We start from the raw sequence: 20,067 nt of genomic DNA on the forward strand, positions 1-20,067 counted from the left end.
CACATTTAAATGTGACACCGTTCTCGACATTCCTATGTCATCTATCATGGTTTTGTGTATTACATATGTATTACATGAAATATTATCCATGATTTTTGAAACTCCAATATTTGTTACTATTCATACTCAAACGTATATAGGAGTTATACCACGTACCTATATGCTTTATGCATTTATGCATCGGTTTGCGAACCGGAAAATGTCATTGAGTTATCGAGAATCTCAAAGATATTATAATGTCATCACTACTCATATTCGTTACTTTTAAATCTTTGTTTTCTCGTTATTTTTGATCATTGAATTTTCTTGACGGATGCCGTCTACGAAACTCTAGAATGGAAGGGTTTGGATTACCAATTTAAAGGATCCTATAGCTCAAGCCCTAGACCTGAATAGGCCATTACGAATTGAAAGTCTTTAATCATTATCTGATTACATACTTAACATTTTTAATCTAGACACGTCATACTGCAATTATTGCATAAATGGAGTATAGACAAATCATATCTTATCATATCTATCCCAATAGACTTTGTCTAACACTTTTCCTAAATTTCCTCCGTAAATTACGGAAATCTTTTTCTATATATACGTATTCAAGGAGACGAATATATCATTCAATATTCAACACCCATTTCATATCAAACCTTATTCCAAACACATAATATGGATTTCTCACCTGATTCCTCAAGTTACTCTAGCTCCGAAGATAGCGTGACGGGAGCACACCCACCGATCAATTACCAAGATTTCTTCAGAAAATGGGGATGAGTTCGCGAAATACTCACCCTATGAAGAAATGAAGAAGGTACTCCTTATCACGAGCCAAACTTACCACCAAACGTCGGAGTACTCGATCCGCTTACCGGCGAACCTGTTCGCAATACCACTTTCACTCATTTCGCAAGGATTTTCCGCCTCGAAGGTCGACTCGATGTAGCCCAAGACTGTATTCGTCCTCTACTCCCAAATTCTAATCAGATAGGGTTATTAGAAGAAGTTAGAAGACTTCGAACTAAATATCAAGAATTGACAAACCTTACGGAGGAATGGGTAGAACAAATCCATAGACTCGAGCAAAAAGTAGAAACCCTGGAGGAAACAGTGCACGATTTGGAAGCTAGGCTCACACCTACTACCCAAGTACCACAAGCAACACCAGCAACATAACCATCACCACTAGTACCAACAATACCACCAACATCACCAACACCACAAGCAGTGTAAGCACCATCAGCATCACCACCAACAGCATCAGCATCACCAACAACAACATCTGCATTTCACACCTCAAAATCACACTCAGTACCTCGAATATCAACATCATACGCCCCATAGATACCAAGGAATATTAGTAATAATGAGTTAAGATGTATTGACTCATTCTTCCTGAAGAATTATATATGTATACTTTATATATATATGGTTTGAAACAATAATAAATCTTTTCGTACTAAGCTATTACGTGTAAATCTTAACTAGTATGTACTACTTGGTTAATTCATATCACTAATATGCTATAATGTACATCCTTCGTTAATGACTCAATGATCGTTAATCACTGCTTCAGCACAATAACCTCCATTTCATAATAAATCAAGTGTATTATTCAAATACATGTCTGATTTTACACTTCCATTTTCGATGTACTCGAAACTTTTTAGAAAACATTATTCGTGTCTTGTGAATTTCACAAGAATTCCACGAGCACCAACATCATATACCGAGGTATATCAATAACAATGAACGATGAAGTATTGATTCATAACTTCATTAAAGAAATATTCCACGACGATTATGTAATCTCTCAAGTTTTTAAGATTATTTATTCTTGTTCCAACCGCAAATCAAATGATTTTAATATTATATTAACTCATTAAATCTATATTATATTTGAAGAATACATATATGAACGTATATCTCCATATAGATTGTAATTAAAGTTCTTTTGTACAAACTGTTAATTGTGAAAATATTTTAACGGGTAGGTAATACCCGAGAAATATTTATATCTCACATTAATATGTTGCATTGTACATTCTTCAATTCTGATTCAATAATCAGTAACTATACTACTTACGTTCATAAGATATATGTATTTGTTCACTAAAGAACAACCATTTTCGTACAAATTCAATTACATATTCTAATTTTGACATATTAGAATCCAAGTAAAGCTTTAGCAGGTGTTATCTTCCTAAAGATTACTAAATTCATATATATATATTCATTCGTATTTTGTGATGAATTATCACGTCAAACCACCAAAATTAGAACCATTGATGGTTACATCCTACGCTTAAACACTTCAAATTCAAAATTCTTGAAAACACCTCGGATTGATAATCAATGATTCAGATTCGTTAACCTTGAGAATGCTGACGAAGCAGCAAAAGCTATAGGTGGTCTTAATGGCCAAAAGTTTGATGATAAAGAATGACATATTGAAAAAGCTCAGATTTAGAACTGAAAAACGGATTGAGCTAACCATGAAGGAGACCATGGACAAATTACAAGGACTAAACCTGTAATCAAAGAATCTAGATGATTCGAATTCTGATGAAAACCACAAAAGATCTCCTTACGCATTCTAAATCCTTACAGAAGAATTTTCCTCATTATCATTGGATCTTAGAAAATTCTAAGATATCATCGTATCTTTCGTTATAAATATCCTCTATATTTCTGAAGATACCTTCATAACTATTCTTGTCCGAAATTATTTATCACTTCGCACTATCTGTGTTACATAATAAAGGAAACTGTTTTAGTTTCTATATTTCTATAACATACAAGTTTAAATTTTGAATGACTTGAGGTAGTGTTGGGAATTGAAGCATGAGTTAGTATAATATAATGACGTCAGGCCAACGTGATTATATTACAGTAAGTCATGCTAAATTTTTAATGGAAGATGATGATTCATAGACTTTATAATCATCATTTGCCATGTTACATGACTTTTACATTCTACTTAACCTCTGAACATATCAAGAACATATATTCTTGATAGTTCTATCCTTAGTAATTCTAGTAATTTGACAAATCAAATCGTGCTATTACCTTTCCTTCTGCTTTGTATATTATGATCATTCGAAACTTCATACCTACGAATTCTAGTCGATTATTCGCATGACTTGAAGTCGGGAAGGAAAAACAAGAGCATAGAGCTCCGACATATAAGGGAAAATATAAAGCCCGATAACAACACAGAAATTACAAACCGTGTATATCAATGCGTATAGCAACATAAAGACACGGAAGAATTAAAAACACTATAACCCCAAGGTAATTGTAGAAGTAAACAGATTCCTCTGGGGGTAAATGAAAAAGAAGAATGACAGAAACGATAGTCAGAAAAAAATCCAGGATAAGAACTGGATGGAGCATTTTCACAATCTTTGGAAGTATGAATCGAGAAAGAAAGTATAGAAGTGGTGAAGATAATGAAACAGAAGAAGCTAATTTATAGCAAAATTCTAGACACAACAATCAAGGCAATTTTAATTTCCTTAATTACCGAAGAATCAAATCTTATACAGATTATAAAGATTTCCTTTAAATCCCTTGAATTCCGGAAATCACCTTTAATTATGTCAAAAGTTAAGGCAAACTGATATTTCCTTATTTCAAACTTTTAAGATAACTTCATTTATACTCTTCCTATAATCGAATCGTTTTATCCATATTACCCAATGTTGATAAAACAATATTTTCAACTCATATTCATCATTCTTGTTGTAAAGAATGACAATCTCTAACAAATTTCACGACTATGATTTTCATGAACTCCTCTCTATTTTGTCTACCCTAGTGTGGTGGCATAGACGCTCAAGGTTTAAATGAGCTCGATATTATTCATAACACATTTTATATATCCAATTTACTGAAATGACTTGTATAACATCATCATTTTGAATGATCTCCGCATTAATAATAAAATGCACTTCGTAGAAGAACTTGTAGAAATTATGGTTTGTATGATTTTAATTCTTGAAACTTAACGATATTCTATCCGTTGGAATTCACGCAAGGCCCCGAGCATACCTGGGAACGTGAAAACCAAATAAAACGTAAATATCCTCGTCTATGTACGAACAACACCGATTAATGGCAACAACTAAATTTCGGGATGAAATTTCTTTTAACGGGTAGGTACTATAACAACCCTCATATTTCCATACCTGAATTGACTAATTTGACTATAGGGTTGTTATCCATACGTAATATATAATTAAATTTGACATTGATCAAATATTTATTTTTAGTCGACACTTTTTGTTAACTAAAGTTTACACTAATTATATAAAATAACTTTAATTAATATTAATATTAATGCGTATTATATTTAAAACTATATGAAACATAATTATTAATTAAATGATAAGTTATTTTAATCATTATATATATATTTTTAGCTGATAAAAAAAAGAGATTTTTTTTAAATTAAATAATGAGCCCATGAATTTTGACTAAATATTTTCAAAAATAAAAACTTATTAAAAACATTTTTAACATGTTTTTATTTTTTTGTCAAAATTGGCACCTTTATTTTATTTATATTTTTTCTTTTCACCAACCATTGTTTTCCTATAAATACCCACTTCCATTTCATAAAAACTTGTATCAAATCTTTGGAAAAACTCTCTCACAAACTTGGGAAAGTACTTGAGGTATTTTCTATATTTTTTATCGAATTGCTTTTATTTTTTTGTATATTCTTTAAAAATTTGAATTTAATATATATAAATTATTTTTACATGTTATAATTAGTATTATAAGTATTATGATGTATAAAAATAATTTTGATAATTTATGGAATATTATTTATAATTAAATACGAATTATGTAGTATTTAAACATAAAAAAAAATAAAATTCGTAATAAAATATTAAACAGTAATAAAAATAATTATAATTTTTTTTGAGATTATTATACTTTTATAAACAAGCAAAAATTATAAAAATTAAATAAATGGGATGATTAGTATTTAAAAAGAATTTACTTTTGCATTATTCTAAACCGAGAGAAATAATAAAGAAAATACAAAATAAATACAAACGTGTATTAAATATTTTTATAAAATTTTTATTAGATTAGTAGCATTACTAGATACTTTAAAAAAAATATAAAAATTAACTTTAAATTATTTTTCCGATTTATTTAATTATAGGTCGATTACAATGGTTAAATAATTAGAAAACATTAAATAAATAATATTTTGATATAAAATTTGATTTAATAATTTTTATACATTTTTACATAATATAGAACCTGTAAAAAATATAAAATTATTTATTTAGGTCGATTTAATATTTATTACCTAATTAAATTTGATTAATATAAACCGAGTATATATATAAAGAAAAGTGGGAAATAAATACAAAACTTGATAAAATTATTTTTATAAAATATCCTACTGAATTGTATAATTAACTAAGTTTATAAAAATTATAAATATAATATTTAATGAATTAATATTTGAATTAACATATATTAGTATGATTTTCGATTAACATAAGTATATTACATATACTAAATTAATATTATTATAACTTACGGTTAATAACTAAGTATACTATATAATAAAGTATAATGCTTATAATGTAAGTTAATAACAATACATTATTAATAAACACTTATTTTATAACTATACTAATTTAATAATAATAACTTATAGTATATAATATAAGATAATCAAATTGTTAATACATTAATAAATATAATATAACATATATAATAACATATAAACCTAAAGTGAAGGTTAATCAAAGATAATGTACAATTCATGTGAACTTCATCGCTACTCACGGTCGTAAGTGAATGATGTCTAGGTTGCCATTTATGGGTATGCTTGTGGATCTCGAATGCCATGACTTAGATTCTGGTCAAGAGTCCTGGGCCCCCGGATACATCTGGTCATTCCTGACTTATTTGATAGCAACGAAGTTTGAGTAAAGTTATACAACGTCTTGCTAAAGATTAACCCGAACTTTCTAAAATTGGAAAATTACTATAAGTGGGAACTTTCCATAAATAGTAACCTTTCGAAAATGGAAATTCTTTAGTGAACCATTACTATTAATATAGTACTATATGCTATTGTCTGTTAGGCAATGTCTGATCATACGTTCTATCTCTAGGTTTAGATCTCGGTCACGTCCTTCCGTTCAATTCTTTCGTGGAATACTCTTTTGTGCTACTAAGGTGATTTTCATAGCCCCACTTTTACTATTTACTTAACTATTTATAACTTTTTGGGTGAGACACATGTTTGCTTTATAACTGTTTTACACTTAGACACAAGTACTAAATTGTTAACTATGCTGTCATGCTTTGATTCATGCTAAATTTCTACCGTAATATCGTCAATTGCTACGTTTAAATGCAAACTTAATTATTGTGAGTAGGCCTATTGAGAGTAACGTCTCTAACCATTCGACCGTTGGTCTTTGGTTACATAATAATGATTCCACGACACTGACAGTACAAGGTGTCATAGGGTAAACTTGTTTAGTAGCGATATTACAAAATGCAGCAACACTTTTAGATTATATATCAATTAACTTTAAACTAAATCTTGTGGTCTAAAACTTTGGATATTATTTATAAACATGTGAATTTCACTCAACCTTTTTAGTTGACACTTTAAGCATGTTTTGTCTCAGGTGATGATTGAGCTAGCTGTTTTCAACTTTGTGATGATAGATTTGATGCTTGCATGGAGTCCACATCGCATATTATATTTTAGTTCATAAACATTTATTTTACGTTTTAATAATAATGTAAACATGTATTACTGCTTCCGCTGTTTTATTAACAAATGTTTTATTTAAAAAGTCTCATATAGAGTCGTTCTCGTTTATACAACTGTGTTATGATATGATTGGTCACAATTACCCCTGGTCCATTTTGGGGGGTGTGACAGAATCTTACTTTGCTTGAGTGTTTTAACCTCTCGATCCATAATCTCGACTGGTTCCTCAATAAAATGGAGTTGTTTATCAACATGAAGTTCATCAAGAGGAATGGTCTCATCGACCTCGGCCAAACACTTCTTCAAATTAGACACATGAAAAACATCATGAAATGCGCTAAGTTCTTGTGGAAATTTCAAACGATAAGCCACGGGTCCAACTCTCTCAGTAATCTCAAACGGTTCAACAAATCGAGGACTTAACTTTTCCCTCTTACCAAATCGTACCACACCTTTCCAAGGTGATACCTTCAACATGACACGATCACCAACTTGAAACTCTAAATCTTTTCTTCTAAAATTGGAATAACTCTTCTGTCGACTCCTGGCGGTTTTCAACCTTTCTTTAATCTGTACTATCTTCTCGGTAGTCTCGTGAATAATTTCTGGGTCGTGAGTTGAGCATCCCCAACCTCATTCCAACAGATAGGAGACCTACACTTTCTACCATATAGTGCATCGAACGATGCAACTTTAATACTTGCATGATAGCATTCAGCCAACGGCAAATATCTATCCCACCCATTACCAAAATCAATAATATACGCACGCAACATGTCTTCCAACGTTTGAATGGTCCTTTCACTCTGACCATCGGTCTGTGGATGATAAGCAGTGCTCATATCCAATTTAGTTCCCAAAGCTTCCTGTAATGATTGCCAAATCCTCGATATAAATCGACTATCTCGGTCTGAAATAATGGATACAGGAACACCATGTCTTGAAACAATTTTCTTCAAATATAAACGGGTAAGCTTCTCTATCGAATCTGTTTCCTTAATCGGCAAGAAATGAGCTGACTTTGTGAGTCGGTCAACAATCACCCAAATGGTATCATAACCACCCACAGTTCTCGGTAAATTCGTAATAAATTCCATCGTAATACCTTCCCACTTTCACTCGGGAATCTCAGGTTGCACCAAAAGTCCAGACGGTTTCTGATGTTCTGCTTTAACTTTAACACAAGTCAAACACTTAGCCACATAAGTAGCCACACCAACTTTCAACCTGGGCCACCAATGATGCTCCTTAAGATCATGGTACATCTTCCCTGATCCGGGATGAATTGAGTATATAGATTTATGTGCTTCGTCTAAAACAAGTTGTCTCAAGTCACCAAACTTCGGAACCCAAAGACGTCTCACAAAATAACGAGTCCCATCTTCTCGTACCTCGAATCTTTTATCGAAACCTTTAATCTTCTCATTCTTGACATTCTCCTCCTTCAAAGCTTCTTGCTGAGCTTCAAGAATTTGCTTTGCGAGGTTTGTTCGGATAGTCAAATTTAGAGCTCGGACTCTTAAAGGTTTCTCTCTTTCTTTCTGACTCAGAGCGCCGGCTACAACATTAGCCTTCCCGGGATGATATCGAATTTCTACATCGTAGTCATTTATCAGTTCAACCCACCGTCGTTGTCTCATATTCAACTGTTTCTGCTCGAAAATGTGTTGAAGACTTTTGTGGTCGGTGAATATTGTACACTTAGTTCCGTAGAGATAATGTCTCCACATCTTAAGTGCAAAAACTACTGCACCCAACTCCAAATCACGAGTTGTATAATTTTACTCATGTATCTTTAGTTGACGTGAAGTGTAAGCGATAACTTTATTCCGCTGCATCAACACACAACCAAACCCTTGACGTGAAGCGTCACAATAGATAACAAAATCATCGTTCCCCTCGGGTAGTGATAATATAGGTGCTGAAGTTAACTTCTTCTTCAACAATTGGAACGCGGTTTCTTGTTCAGCAAACTAAACATACTTCCTTCCTTTATGCGTCAATGCAGTCAGAGGTTTCGCTATCCTAGAAAAATCTTGGATAAACCTTCGGTAGTAACCGGCCAGACCTAAGAATTGACGTATTTTTCTCGGAGTCTTTGGAGTTTCCCATTTTTCAATGGCTTCAATTTTTGCAGGATCTACTTGAATTCCCCGTCGGCTAACAATATGACCGAGGAATTGCACCTCCGGCAACCAAAACTCACACTTGGAAAACTTTGCGTATAACTCCTCTTTTCTTAACAATTCAAGCACCAATCTCAAGTGCTCTTCATGCTCTTGGTCACTCTTAGAGTAGATAAGAATGTCATCAATAAACACAATGACGAATTTGTCCAGATACGGACTACACACACGGTTCATGAGATCCATGAACATAGCAGGTGCGTTAGTCAGTCCGAACGGCATAACCAAGAATTCATAATGGCCGTATCGAGTTCGAAATACGATTTTCGGAATATCGTTTCTTTAACACGGAGTTGATGATAACCGGAGCGAAGATCAATCTTTGAATAAATGGGAGAACCTTGAAGCTGGTCGAACAGATCGTCGATTCTTGGGAGTGGATAACGATTCTTGATGGTAAGCTTCACGAACCATCTTTCTTTTTGACAAACAGAATAGGAGCTCCCCACGGGGAAGAGCTGGGACGAATGAAACCTTTCTCCAATAAATCTTGAAGTTGACTTGCAAGTTCTTGAAGTTCGGATGGAGCAAGTCTATAAGGCACCCGGGCTGCAGGAGCAGCACCCGGTGCTAGATCAATTTGAAACTTGATCGCTCGGTGCGGTGGAAGTTCGGGTAAATCTTCAGGAAACACTTCGGGAAAGTCGCGAACGATTGCTACATCACTCAACTGTCTTTCTTTCGGATCGGGTTTACTTACGTGAGCAAGAATAGCATGACACCCTTTCCTGAGATACTTCTGAACTTTCAAACAGCTAATGAGGTTCAACTGCTTGCACTTCCTATCACCATATATCATTAACGGTTCTTCATCTTCTTGAGGAATACGAACAGCCTTCTCATAACAAACAATCTCAGCTCGATTCTTGGATAGCCAATCCATACCAATGATTTCATCAAAACTTCCTAACTCAATAGGTATCAAGTCTAATTCAAAACTTCTATCACCCAAAGTTATACTACAATTACGATACACTTTTTCATCCTTAAGTAATTTACCACTAGCTACCTCTACAGTATACTTTCTGTCTAAGGTCGATAATGGAGTGATGATTTTAGGACTTAGTTTGCTAGACACAAAACATAAATCCGCACCAGAATCAAATAGAACATGAAGTAGTAAATTATTGACTGAAATCGTTCCAGTAACCAACTCAGGATCCTCTTCCGCATCTCTGACATTAATGTTGAATGTCTACCACGCGCGTTCCCACCATTTTTCTTCTTATCCGGGCACGAATCGATAAAATGCCCTGGTTTTCCGCACCCATAACAAACCCTCGGTGCAGCAACATTATCCTTCTCATTAATAGGTTCCTTTGCAGCAGTATTAGAAATAGAGCTCTTACAATCTTGAGATATGTGTCCCTGTTTGTTGCACTTGGAACACACAACTGTACAATACCCAGTATGGTGCTTGTAGCACCTTGGGCACGTTTTACGCTGATTACCCTGCTTAGAACCCGAGTTATTATGCTTTTTATGCTGATTGTGATTTGAGTTGCGGTTACTTTCCCATTTCCGCTTCCCGCTCTCATCTTTCTTAGCAACCTCATTGCTAGTCTCCCCAGACGAAATCTTCTTTGCCTTACGCAAAATCTTGTCATTTAGCTTGTGTGCCATAGCTATGGCAGCTTCAATAGTTTGAAGTTCACTGGATTCAACCCCAACTTCAATCAAGTCAGACAATCCTTCAATATAAGCCTCGATCTTGAGGTCTTCGGTAGGAAAAGCAGTTGGATACAAAAGAGTCAACTCAAAGAACCGCTGATCATAAGAATCAATGTCATTTCCCTTCATTTTTAGATTTTTCAGCTCAGTCTCTAGTTTCTTAAGTTCACCTCTCGGACAGTAGCGGGTGATCATTCTTTGCTTGAAAGCTTCCCAAGTAAGGCCATATGCCACATCATTCCCAATAGCACTAACATGATTATTCCGCCAGGTCAATGCACTATTTTTCAAAGTGCAGCTGGCGAAGTTCACCTTATCCTCTTCTTGGACCCTGCTAGCTAGGAATATAGATTCCAATTTCTCAAACCAACGTGAAAGACCAACTGGTCCTTCAGTACTACAAAACTCTTTAGGCTTACTCCCCATGGAGGTCTTGTGAGAACAACCATCATGGTTCCCATTTCCATTCCCATTATTGCCATTGTTGTTGTTATTGATATTACTCTGAAGAGTTGTGGCCATAGCAGCAGTGGCAGCAGCGATACCCTCTGCTAACAATCGCTGAAAGCGAACTTCGGTAGATTCACGAGGAGGCATGATCTTCAAAACAAATAACACCATAGTTAGCATTTTGAATAATGAATGTGTTATGATTTGAGTATAGATCAGATATAGAAATTAACCATTTAAAGTAACAGTTAATGAATAGAATTAAATAGTAACATGATAGTCATAATAGTTATAAGATAATAACCATTCGATGCATATATATTATGACAAAAATCACACACACCATATATAGCACCTAACATACATGAACCACACATAACATGTCAAAACCACCGTCACACGCAGTATAAAGAAAATCATGATGATGATAGATAAACAGATGATATAAATAGAAATACATCAACCATAACTGAAATGTAAATAAGTCATAACATAATCCTCGGCAAAATACTGTAAATATTCCATAAGGATATGAAATAAGGAAATAAGTTTATGAAATAAACAAATCATCATCCATCACATCCCCTCACTTCTTCTTCGTACGAGTATAGTGCGAAGGACCATCATTTCTCTTAGCTTCGGCTAAAGCTGTCTCGAGACTTGATATCCTTGCCTCGTACTGTGCAAAATTCTCCGCACACTTATCAATTAGCGCTATCAGCATACCTTCTAGCCTACAATTGTACTCACTCCAGACCGTCACCCGCTCTTGTAACTGCTCGGTCACTTCCGGATGTTGTGTAACCCTCAGGATCCCGCTAATAGCGTCGACACGATCTCGTATGAGCCGATTCCTGTCGGTGTGAATCCTTTTCTGGATGGTAATGTAGTCAGGACCGTTAGGTGCCGGAACAGGCTCAAGTTCCATTCTTGCGTTAGCTAATTCCTCGTAGTTTGACATCTAGCTTGACAGATCAAGCATGATATATATAGCAGAGATAACATTAAAATCTAACTTATAATAAATCAGATAATATTCATTTAACGCATAATAATGCTATAATCATAAAAAGGTCAGGCTGTAGACTAGACTCTAATGCACCCTATTGACCCAGGGTTGACCACATTACTACCGCCTAGTTCCCTACAACCAAAGCTCTGATGCCAACTGAAACGTCCCGTCATAAAAATCCATGATGACCAATGATGATACGTCAAATTAAGAAATAATAATACAACAAATAATGACTATATTCGTTGACTTACTTATCGGTATCACTCACGAGAGGGGCTCTGTTATAAAGGTTTGTATGAAGGTTTATGGATGATTTAGTATATCGGGTGACGATTCCCTATTTGGTAACACATATTACACATGAAATATAATTGGTTTTACGCCACTTATCGCTGATAGGAACCGATCTACCAGGTAGGATTTATGACGTTCATATGAGAAATGGCCTCATATTTGTGTATGACTAGTAGTGAAATGATTAGGGATATGATTGTGGACTTGTGATGTTGCCATACATATTTTTCTATGTAATAGAATATGTATCTGTAAGTTACTGTGTATCCCTTTATGTATGTAAGTCATGGATATTTATAGATTGTCCCATGACTTCTATTATTCCTTTTTTGGCTTCCATCTCTCATGAACGTTATTTGCCTTCTTTTACCTCCTTTCTCCATTTTGTTGCTTATTTTACCTTAGCTTGTGTTAAATAGTAATTGTTTTAATATCGTTATTTTATATTTTATATAGCCTTACTCTATTAACCAACGTTTACTCGGTCCCATAACCTTGATCGAAAACTCTATATGAACATTTTAAACAACCATTGCATTCATTTATTTAAATTGACTACCCTAAAAGGAAGTCCAAACATTTTAAAAGTCTTAAAGACAACCAAAAGAAATAAATGTTGGCTCCAACGTCAACCAACAACCATAATAGCCGAATGTATGAAGATTGAATACATTATTATACATGTTTAAATAAAAATCTGCGACACAATATGCAAACTCTCTAGCCAGCGGAAACAAATAATCAATCATCACCTGAGAATAACACATGCGAGTAAAAGTCAACAAAAATGTTGATTGAATTATAGGTTTAATATAACAACTGTATAAAATTAGACCACCAGATTTAATGTTGAGAAACGTCTTAAAAATATTATTACATCTGAAGGGACCCGTCCTAATCCATCTGGACGAATACATTACATTTGGTTACATCGCGAGGTACTTGACCTCTATATGATACATTTTACAAACATTGCATTCGTTTTTAAAAGACAAACTTTCATTACATCGAAAGTTGACGGCATGCATACCATTTCATAATATATCCAACTATAATTGACTTAGTAATAATCTTGATGAACTCGATGACTCGAATGCAACGTCTTTTGAAATATGTCATGAATTACTCCAAGTAATATCTTTAAAATGAGCAAATGCACAGTGGAAGATTTCTTTCATACCTGAGAATAAACATGCTTTAAAGTGTCAACCAAAAGGTTGGTGAGTTCATTAGTTTAACATAAATAATCATTTCCTTCATTTTAATAGACCACACGATTTTCATTTTCATTTCTCATAAATATACGTCCCATGCAAAGAGACAAAAATATCATTCATATGGATTGAACACCTGGTAACCGACATTAACAAGATGCATATAAGAATATTCCCTATCATTCCGGGAAGTCCTTCGGACATGATAAAAACAACATCGAAGTACTAAAACATCCGGTACTTTGGATGGGGTTCGTTAGGCCCAATAGATCTATCTTTAGGATTCGCGTTAATTAGTAGATCGGTTTACAAATTCTTAGGTTACCAAGCAAAAGGGGCATATTCGGCTTCGATCATTCATCCATATAATATAGTTTCAATTACTTGTGTCTATTTCGTAAAACATTTATAAAAATTGCGCATGTATTCTCAGCCCAAAAATATAAAGGGTAAAAAGGCAAATGAAACTCACAATACTGTATTTTGTAGTAAAAATACATATGACGGCATTGAACAACTGAACAATGCAAGGTTGGCCTCAGATTCACGAACCTATATTATATATATATATATATATATATATATATATATATATATATATATATATATATATATATATATATATATATATTAACACACATAATTGTAGTCGAACAAATATATATATTATATCTTAAATTATATATCTTATATTTAGTTTGTATAATATATATATATATATATATATATATATATATATATATATATATATATATGTGATTAGTATTATGTTAAAAATCAATAATTTGTTATATGTAAATATTTATATAATTAGTGTTAATACGTTTATTCTATAATTTTATGTAATACTAATATATTATGTATCAAATATATTTTTGTATCTAATATTTCTTAGGTAAATAATGTTAATAATAATAATAATAATAATAATGATAATAATAATAATAATAATAATAATATAATAATAATAATAATAATAATAATAATAATAATAATAATAATAATAAAAATAATAGTTTTGGTATTGAAAACTACCTTCCAAGCTTTTCTAAAAAGAGATGCCTCGAACCGGGCTCGAACCCACGACCACTTGCCTAACGAACATGCTACTAACCATTGCTAGTAACTAGTAATACTTCGCCCGTTTAAACATTTAATACGTACAAAACTGTTTGCTTTTCCCTTAAACTAAAATCCAACCAATTAAACTAATCTCGAAAACAAAATGATATCATATTATCACTATCGTCATAACCTAAGCCTCTCTTCATCATCAACTCATATATATGCCATCACTGACTCATAATAAGCATAATCATCTTCATCGTGTGTATTATTATTATCATCATATATTCTTTTTATTATCTTTTATCATCATCATCATCCTAATTTAACATCATTACGATCACTATATTTATCGATTATCATTATCTCAGCTATATCATAATCTAAATCATCATTAATTTGATTTCCCTACTTCATCACCATGTACTCGCATCCTTATTATTATTATTATGATTACAAGCATAACATCATCGATGATACCCCATGTATTATTGTAACGACCCGCACTTTTTCGACCGTTCTATACTTATAAGATTAATATTTACATAAATTAAACCTTACCAACATGATAAGCAATCCAAATTGTTGAGACTTATGGTTTCGAAAAGAGTTTTACACAACGTTTGACCGTCTAGTTTGACCGATGATATCACGAACTATACAATATATGATAATTATACGTTTGTGTATATTTATGTATATATACATATTTAACATGATCTAAGAATGTTTTAATATCTCATTTTGTATTAATAACAATAAGTTATAAGTATATTTTGAAACTACTAACTTAAGTTTTCAAAACGATAACCATACGTAACGTTATTTGACTTAAATACTTATAACCTATAATGTTTATACATATATCGTATAAGTAATGTATTTAATCACTTTTAAAGGGCTTACATACATAAAACAATATAAGTATATTTACAAAAGATAGCTATATTTGAATCCTCGTTCCGTTTTCTCAAAGATTTCTATACGTATACCTAGGGTATATGTACCCGTATCATACGTAGCTTCTAGATGTATTTACTATTGGTATATACCAATAAAAATCTGCTCTTTAGCAGCCTTAAATGATTAAGAAACATGTGGAACCAACCATTTGTCAAGTATCATGAATTATTTAGCAAGAAAACAAAGTTAGGTATCTTTTTTTTCCTTTATAACCTAAAAACGTTTTTATGCATGCACACCATTTCTTCACCCCATTTTCTCATACTTACACTTCCATTTCTCTCTCAAAATACTCTTAACTTCATACTTGATCATCTCCAAGCATTTTCCCCATCATTTAGCTTCAAAAACAACACTTAAACCTCATAAGAAAACCTTACAAAAACACTTCAAGAAATCCTTCCAAGAACACCAACTTACTTCCAATCTTTCATCCACTTCCATCACCCTTTTGGTTCTAGGTTCTTACTCCTCTTTTACAGCAACCTTGTCCAAGGAACTTGAGATAGAATCTATGTTCATAACCTTATTCGATTCATATATATATAGCTATCTTATTTTGTGGTATAAAAGTTTAACAACAAGAACATAGTTTGAAAGTTTTCAAACTTGTTTGCAAACTAAATAGATCCTTCTAACTTAACTTTTAAAATACTTCAAGACCTGTAATATATCTTAAATATATGCTAATTTAACAAGGTATAACTTGGTTTTTCAAAGAACACCTTAAAAACTGAATTTACGACATCGGAGTGCAACCGGGGGCTGTTTTGGGTTGGATAATTAAAAACCATCTTAAACTTTGAATTGGAGGTTTATTTTCTGGAAAAATGATTTTTACTATAAATATGATAACACATAAAAATTTCATGATTTAACTCAAAGTATAAGTATTTTTAGAAAAATAATCATTTAAGGTTGTTTACATGATGGAAAATGATTAACTTCATAAGTTTCACTAAAGTTTGACCTATGACCTGTGATTTCGAATACAAACTAAGGTATTTAAAGTTCATAGTCTTAAAGAGGGACTCGATCCAAGGAAGTGGCAAGTTGAATCAATGAAAACGGAGTTGTAACGAAGAAACTATGACCAAAACGAGATCGGATATCTAAGACTAGTTTAGCTACGAAAATAATTGGAGAAAATTAAATAAATCACATCTTTTTAAAATAACATGATATTTTATATATATGTACTCATAATTTAATTTTATATGGTTCAGGATCACCCGTAAACAATACGAGAAGATTAATCATAAGATCCCATGATTGTACGCAACACGTCATTTGACAACACCGGTACTTTATGTACGCAACACGTCATTTGACAACACCGGTACCATGGGTCAAGATTAATCTCGACCAATACATATACGATGGGGTTTTATTTATTTCGTTGGGGGTTTTATTTATTTCATTGCGGGTATATTAAACATCTAAAAATGAACCATTAAAATTGAATTACTAACAACGAACTGCTAACTACGGACTAAGGAATTATTAAAAGTATTAAAAGTATAACAAGTATATATATGTGACGTTTGTTTAAAAAGAAAAGGTATTGATATATTATATATGGATAGGTTCGTGATATCAACCGGAGACCAAGTCAAATTATATATATCTTCAAGACGAAAGTGAGTATATAGTCCCACTTTTAAACTCTAAATATTTCGGGATGAGAATACATGTATTTTATGTTTTACATTATGGACACAAGTAACTGAAAATATATTCTACGTTGAGTTGTACCACTGGCATACTTCCCTGTAGCTTGGTAACTAATATTTACAGCGGTATTATAAACGCGAATCCTGTTGATAGATCTATCGGGCCTGACAACCCCAACCGGACTGGACGACCAGTATTCAACGGTTGCACAGTACTTCGTTTTGTGACTACACTTGGTACGGTGTAGTAAGATTTCATATTAAAGGGAATATGCGACGTGATTAAATGTTAAGTATGGTTACCAAGTGCTCAACCACTTAGAATATTTTTATGAAAATGTTTATATATGAAATCTTGTGGTCTATATATATATATATTGCTGCCGGCACTAAACCTATATCTCACCAGCTTTATGTTGACGTTTTAAACATGTTTATTCTCAGGTGATAATTAGAAGCTTCCGCTGCATTATGTTGAATTTGAGCAAGATCTTGCGTACGCATATATGTGTCAAAAACAAAACTGCATATCCAAGAACTTGTGTTGTAAAATATGCTAGAAATCGGGTTGTTATTATCATTTGTAAAGTTTGTAAGTCGAAGATTATCGCTAAACGATAATCATCTTTATTTTGTCCAAAGCTTGTATCAAAAATAAGGATCATGGTTTGTAATGTATAATATATGCAGTTTTTCTTTTAAAAATGTCGCATATAGAGGTCAATACCTCGCAATGAAATCATACGTTATCTAACACGTTCTTATGGTTAAGGACGGGTTATGACATGTGGTATCAGAGCTGGTTTAATGCCGTTTATGAGCGGGTTAATCGTAGAGGGGGTTCTCACAGTGTTACCTGTGACGAAGCATTGGCTCTTGCCCCTCGCGGTCCCTATTAGGGTTGGCTGTACTGCCGAGAGGCGGGCTGTAAAATCAGTGTCTGAGATACGCTCAGTGGTCACTAAGGTGGTTAGCTGAGACGGAACTGGGTGGGATGGTTGTCCCCACTGTTCTCACATGTGGTATCAGAGCGGTGGTCTTAGCGAATCAGGTTTGCATTAGTGTGTCTAACTGATAAGTCGTTAGGATACATTAGTAAGTCTGGACTTTGACCGGGTCTGATTTAAAAACCATTGCTTATCATTGTTGGTTAAAATTTATATGTAAATATTATGTAGTACTAATGGGTTAGTTGTTGTGTGATAGATGTCGGGCTCAAAACTTGTTATCACATTCAGCGACTCTGAACCAGAATCTTCAGATAGTGTTCCAGTCATTAACCTATCCGATGACGAAAATAATATCTTTGGGGAAGACTCACAAATTCCGGATGAACCGACTATAGAGAACCCGGAAAGTGAACCCGAGGAGGAAAGTGAACCCGAGGAGGAAAGTGAACCCGAGGAGGAAAGTGAACCCGAGGAGGAAAGTGAACCCTGTAACATCCCGCGTTTTTCCGTTAAATTTAATTTTAACACCGTCTTTTTTTTTAAAAACATAATCTTTCGTATTTTAAATTAATAGTTTCCGTGAGTAACGTTCATTATATTCCCGCTATTTAATTTTGACATCACCCGTTTACTCGAGCGTTTTAAAATATTCGTTGGTTAATTCCGCACCCGCTTTGAAACTCGAGGGACCGGAGTTGCCAAATGGGCAAACTAGTTGACTAGGTCAACTAGTCAACCCATTTTTCCACCATTCATTCATTCCATCATCTCCCTCATCTCTTTTCTCTCCATCTCAAGAACACACACATAAACCCATTCCATTCATTCATCATCTAAATTCAATCTTGGAAGCTCACAACAAATCCGACTACATATTCTTGATCCTCTCATCATTCTCTACGATTTGATACTAACCACACCGATTTTGGGTAACTTTCTAAAAACTCTAGATTTCTATAAATTCGTGTTTTTGACTTGAAATTGTGTTAGTTAGTGTCTATGGCTCGTGTCTAGCATGAATATATGATTTACTTGCTCGATTTGTTGTTTTGAGTAACTAGTTTGAACATTTGAAATGGGTTTGCTTAATCTTGCATTTTGGAAGATTAAATGTTGTTTGATTGTTAAAGTTCATGTTTTAATTGTGTTACTAGTATCACTAGCTTCGTTTTGATGCGTAGGTTGATTAAGAAAACTTCAAACACATGATTATTGATTTTTGTGAATTTTGGTTAGGGTTGATAGACTTTGAAATGAACTTTTGATGCGTTGAATGCTTGTTAATGTTGTTAGTAAGTGTTTAGATGCAATGTATGCTTAATTACCTTCGAAACGGCATATCGTATGTGTAAATTGGATTCCCGAATCATAAAATGCGTTTCTTTGATTTTTGGTTGAAGATGATGAACTTTGATGATGTTTTCGATTTGGAAATTGTCGGTTATGATCTATGAAAAGTGTTTAGTTGTATTCCTTGTTAAAATACCTTTCCGATGGTATAAGATACATGTTCTAAGTGTTTTCGGTGCATGAGATGTGTTAAATTGTATTTTGGTTCGTGACTTGGACCATTTTTCTGCAAACTGCATGTTTCCCAGGTATTGCGCGCCGCGCATATACCCGCGCGCCACGTAGAATTAGAAATCCCAGATGTTTGCCTTCGTGGTTAAGTTCTGACCAGGATTTACACTTGGGTGCGCGCCGCGCAACCCATAGCGCGCCGCGCATCTGCCCAGCTCATTTTGTCTTTGTTTTTCATGTCACAAAAATGTTTCCCGCTTTACTATAACCCCGTTTACCATGAAACTTGACTATTATGCTCGTATATG

The sequence above is a fragment of the Rutidosis leptorrhynchoides genome, chromosome 10 (genome assembly GCF_046630445.1).
Source record: "Rutidosis leptorrhynchoides isolate AG116_Rl617_1_P2 chromosome 10, CSIRO_AGI_Rlap_v1, whole genome shotgun sequence".
NCBI lineage: Eukaryota > Viridiplantae > Streptophyta > Magnoliopsida > Asterales > Asteraceae > Rutidosis > Rutidosis leptorrhynchoides.